This window comes from Parasteatoda tepidariorum, chromosome 4, assembly GCF_043381705.1.
Source record: "Parasteatoda tepidariorum isolate YZ-2023 chromosome 4, CAS_Ptep_4.0, whole genome shotgun sequence".
NCBI lineage: Eukaryota > Metazoa > Arthropoda > Arachnida > Araneae > Theridiidae > Parasteatoda > Parasteatoda tepidariorum.
In genome coordinates this window covers 34,204,150-34,210,185 of record NC_092207.1, presented here as the reverse complement: position 1 = coordinate 34,210,185, position 6,036 = coordinate 34,204,150, and the positions used below count along the sequence as shown (strand labels likewise).

At 26.8% G+C, this 6,036-nt stretch overlaps 1 protein-coding gene across 1 annotated transcript in view; it reads left to right on the top strand.

The window, feature by feature from the left end:
• The window catches only part of LOC107436695 (serine-rich adhesin for platelets), a gene marked incomplete in the record, with an annotated part of 111,230 nt that overhangs the window by 11,543 nt on the left and 93,651 nt on the right, over positions 1 to 6,036 (top strand).

Genomic DNA, 6,036 nt, shown 5'->3' with positions numbered 1-6,036 from the left:
AAACGGAAACAAAAAGAAAACGGAAGTAAGGTAATAGTAGATAATATCAAGCGCTAAAGCTGCTTTAAATAGGATCACTATAACATAGCACAATAAAAAGAAAACCGAACTAAAAACGGAAACAAAAAGAAAACGGAAGTAAGGTAATACTAAATAATATCAAGCGCTAAAGCTGCTTTAAATATGATCACTATAACATAGCACAATAAAAACAAAGAGAAAAACGAAAATAATTAATAAGTTTTATTAACTGCGCATAAGCTGCAAGTATATTGAACTCATAAAATAAGCTAAAATATTGAGAAAATATGGAAAATGATAAAATAAAAATAAAATGACAAGAGAAGAAAATTATCAAAAATAATTTTTCAAAAGTATTTTAAAAAAATATAATTTTTGAAATTTAGAGAAAAAAAAAATTCAAAATCCGGAAAACAAAACAAAGAAAATATATAATCTCTTCATCAGCCCACACGATTATATCCAAAAAAGGAGTGCTTTCTAATATAGTATTAATATAGCCAAAGCAAAATATATATCAATACAATAGTGTGAGGAGCACTCAAAAAAATTGAAATGAAATTATAACACATTAAGTAAAAAATATATACGAAAAAACAAACAAATATATCGAGTAAAAAACAGAAAATAAAATGTAAAGAGATTAGAGAACAGTACACGAAAGGAAATTTACATAGTGAGGAGCGAATAAAATGAACTTACGCGTACCGGAATCTTTCAAGAATGATTTAAAATATTTTCGTAATAAGATTGCCAGATCACAAAATATGAAAACAGAAGCATAAATAAAGTGATATCTTATGGCGCATTCTTACTGCAATACTGAAGAGCGTCTAATTTGTTAGTTACCTAAAGAGAAAAAGAAAATTATTTAAATAAAATAACATAAATTTTCTTCCAAAAATCTTGAAAAGAAAAGAATAAATTGATACAATATTAGAAAGCACTCCTTTTTGCGAATATAATTGTGTGAGCTGATGAAAAGATTATATTTTTTTCCAGATATTTATAAAACTTCTTTTTATTTTTTTTAATGTTATTTAATAATTTTCTTCTTCTCTTTTCATTATTCTGCGACATTTTCCATGTTTTTCTATATTTCTACATTTTGAACTTATATATATATTAATTTATATGATTAAATTTAAAAAAAAAATTTTATTTATTAGAATCGTTTAGGAATGTAAAAGTGCATTTAACCAAAGTTTATAATAACAGTAAATATTTTAACCCACTGACGGTTCTGCACGTAAAAAGTTGCATTTTAACCTGCAGTCTTCTCTGCATAGCAAAACCGGTTTTCCCATGTTAACTGATAGGGGATCTGTGTGTAGGGGAGAAACATTCTCCCTATTTTGCCCATTTCCTTAACCGCCAGTGGACCTTCATAAGCAAAAACATTTTGTAACGTGAACAATTAATTAAATAATATTATGCATTTCGCTTATTCACTGATATTATTAAATAATTATAATAGTTTACTATTAGCTATTATTATTAGATAATGTGATTAAACTAAAAAATATGTTTCTCTTTTAAAATCATTGAGGAATGTAAAAACACAATTACACAAAGTTGATAATAACAGCAAAGATTTGTTTTTGAACTTATTTTTCTTAACAATTCATGAGTAAAAACATTTCTTAATGCGAACATTGAATTAAAATAATATTACTTACTTCGTTTATTTACTGATACTATTAGATATTATTAATGACAGTGAATTTTTTATTTATTAGCATCAGCTGTTTCTTTCTTTAAGTACAGTTATTTCTTTATTTCATTGATCAGACATTTATTTTATTTACCATTATTAGCAACTGCTTCTTTAATTTACTGATATATGCTATTCAACTTTAGGTAACAAAATATTTGCCTAGTAGGCTAACGAGCCCAGCTAGCTTTACGAAATCAAGATGTTACCCTAGACAACATTTAATTGTTAAATATCTGCTAAAATCGGAAACCTTAGCCTTTAGAATATTTTCACGATTGCAAAAATAGTATGATAATGCGTCATGCTAACGTGTTTGCAATAAATAAAAAATGTGCAAATACAAATACAGTTGACTCGCGTTATAACGACCCCATCGGGACTGTCCCAATCTGGTCGTTATATTAAATGGTCGCTTTATCAAAATGAGCAAACTTCCTTTGAAAATCGGTCAATGCATGCTTAGACTATTTGTGGTATACATATTATAAACCAAAAAAGGATGGGATACATACATTAATAAAACATAATGACATTTTAACAATTGAATTACAACTGTTAACAATTAAGAATTTGTGGTGGGCTGGAACAGAGGTGTGCTTGTTCAAGGTCAACCATTCAACCCCACTTACCAATAGGAAGTTAGAAAAGAGCGGTGTTCAAATTCAGAGATGGTCGTTATATTAAGAGTTGACCTTTTTTACGATCGTTATAGCAAGAGTAAAATAACGTTATCTTTCATGGATGTGAATTGGGACTCCTTCACAGGGTCGTTATAGCATGTTGGTCGTTCTATCACAGGGTCGTTCTAACACGAGTCGACTGTACTACAGTCAATGAGTCGAATGACCAGACCGGCACGTATTTCTGTATAACAAAATTATAAACAAAAACATTTTTCAAAGTTCCATCCGCATCAAAATAGCAACTTGATCGGTTTTCGATCGAATATGCACCTTTGCAATCAGCAAAAAATAAGTAAGTAAAAAAAAAAGAATTGCTCAACTATTCGGTATTAGTTATCATCGCATCGAATTCGGAATTCGACCTTTCATTTCCTCAATGAAAACACGCGACACGGTAGTCCTTAACTATTAATCGAGAATTTACTCAGTTTGATTTCTTTTTTCGGTGCTTTGAACTTCTTCCCTATTCGACGTTTCCTCATCAAAATTTTTCAAGAACAACAAAAAATTCATAAAAAATTATTCGATCGGTGAGAATATACTCGACTTCCTTGCATAATTTATGGGCTGAATCCGATGTTTACTACTATTGTCTCTCGAAGGGTCATGCGGAAATCTTATTTTCAAGGCGAAAGGACCAATCTGTTCTTGTTTTTACTTTTCCTTATGCGTTGATCTTCTTCCCCGAGCAAGTCTGTCTCCTCCTGTTTGCAAAGGGTCAGGCAGAACATACCAAACGATTTTTTTTTCTTGGAAACTTGGGCGACTCAAGACCTCAAGAAGTCGGGCAAGGTATAATTTGCCGCTGAGAAGGTAGAGTTAGAAAGAAGAAGAAGAAAAAAGAAAAAAAAAAGAAAAATTCTTCGTAACACTATTCACTCTTTTAGTCCCGTTTTCGGCAGCGGTTTTCGTTTCGTATACTCGACCTTTAGTTCAAGTTCAAAAACGAAAAGACTATCTCTTCACTGTATCTTTGTCGGACAATGTTGTACTTGTATCAGTGTTTGATTGTTGAACTTATTTTTTAACAAATGAGGTTGCTGTTTGTGGATCTAACAAGAATTCATTCCTTTCTCCGGAATGAAGCATTTCATGAGTCGTTTATTTTCAACCCCCATCTCATTAGTTCTAAACAGACATCACGTGATATCGGAAAAGCGAATCTGAAAGACAATCAACCGTTAATTCTTGGGATTAACTTGTCTTGTAAAAATTCCACAGGCTTTTATTCTTTTTTCTTTTCTTTACTTCTTATTATTCTATTACAGTGCTGGGTGAAGTTCAATCCTGACTTACTTAGATTTTTGACCTTGCGACATTTCATTTGTTTAAACAATCATTCAGTCCAACTTAATAAAATTTGCAAGAAATTGTTCATTTAGTAGTATTTTTTGCACTTCACGTTTATTAAACGTTTTTTCATCTAAAATGCTTAACAGTATATAATAAATATGTACATATATATATATAGACACATTTAGAGAATAATTTTTATTTTAGGATAATTATTCTTCATTCAGAAATATTGCATTAAATTATTCCAACAGGTGTGTCTTGAGGAAGACTATTGGATTTTCCCATTTATAGTTTTCTCTTTATATTATTTTATTTTATTTGTATATATATATTCCGCCAAGAGAAAAGAGAATATGCTCCAATTAAATAATTGAATATATTGAATTAAATAATCACTTGAAGAACCAATTTATATATATTAAATATTATTTGGTAAGAACTAATTAAATAATTCGAAAATTTAAAGTGATTTTTTGATATGCACAGTAACAGAGTATATTAAAAACAACTTTTAAGTACTTTTATGCTCGGTAATATATGCGGTATTTCATAAATTGATCATTTTTAAAATACTATAAACACAAAAATATACCTTATTTCCTAAAAAAGCTAAATAATATATAACTTGTTTGCAGCGTCTCAAAAGAAATTATTATTCCAAAAAAAAAAAAAAAAAAAAAAAAAAAAAAANAAAAAAAAAAAAAAAAAAAAAAAAAAAAAAAAAAAAAATAAGTGAGAAATTCTACCATTACATGCGTTTTTGCTTCTAAGAATTTTTATTTTATGTAAATATAACTATTTCAAAGCTTTTATCGATCAAATATTATTTAATATTTCTAGAAATATTAAGCTCTTAAAAGAATGCTTAGAGTAATGTAGTAGAGAAATAATCATGATTTTGAAAGAAACAATTTCTTATAACACTTTAAACAAAAAATAATAAATATATGCAAATAAAATATTGTTTTGGCAAAAATTTTGATAATTGCTGAATCATTTGCAATATCGAAGAAAATGAAGAATGCTGAGAGTAATGCTTAGAAGAATTAGAGTAGACTTAGAATAATGCTAAGAATAATACAATAAAGAAATATTCATGATTTTGAAACAACCAATTTCTTATTACACTCTAAATAAAAAATGATAAATATATACTAATAAATAACTGTTTTGGCTAAATTTTGATAATTGCTAAATTATTTGCTATTTCTAAGAAAATTAAAAACATAAAACATATAGCCTATACTATATAGCCTATAGTACAATATTATTATATATAGTCTATGGTATAGTATTATTATATATAGCCTATGGTATAGTATTATTATATATAGCATGCAGTATAGTATTATTATATATAGCATGCAGTATAGTACTATTATATATAGCCTATAGTATAGTATTATTATAATATATAGCATAGTATTATTATATATAGCTTATAGTTATGTACTTATAGATGTATACTACCTAAGTTAATTTAATTTATATTAGGCAACAATTTATTTATATTTTAAATATAATTGAACAGCACATACAGTGAATAAAAACTTGTTCTAAAAGACAAATACGTCTAAAAAAATTATATATTATTTTCTCACCTTCTAGAAACAAGAATTAAATTTAAAAAGATTTTGTTATATTTCAAATTTATCAAATTGTATTTTAATTTTAAGCTAAATGCTAATTTGAAATTTAATTTTTTGTAACTATTATCAGAATTCAATTTACTGTCCGCTATTTTACTTAATATTAAATGGTTGTGGATCAAGTTTAGAATGTTAAAATGCACTAATGGTAACATTTACAATGGAAAAAATAGTTTTTTTTTTGTTCGCTCCTGAAATGGTTTTTTACGATAACTCCATAAAAACGTTTATTTCTTTTAACAACAGAACACTGCGCGTTGTTTTATCAGTGTATCAGGATTAATTTAACATCTTTTTAGCAACACGAAATGGTCACGGATTTAGGCTTCACGAACACTTGTAACTTTATAATTACTCAAGTTTAGTTTTCAAGATAGTAACTTAAAAATTTAATTATCTTATTTAAGTATTGTATTTCAATATAGATGTTTTCTACATTTAGTAATATAATAATTTATAAATTATAATGCAATTTAAAAGTTCTATTATTACATCAAATTAAATTATTATAAATAATGTAGTTTAAATAATATAATTTTAAGTATTTTATCCCATTATAAATGTCTTCTACTTCTGCAAACATATTTTGTGTAATGAAAATTAATTAGATCACTGAACTAAAATTTAGAAATTTTATTTTATAGATATATACAAAAAAAAAAGAAAAATA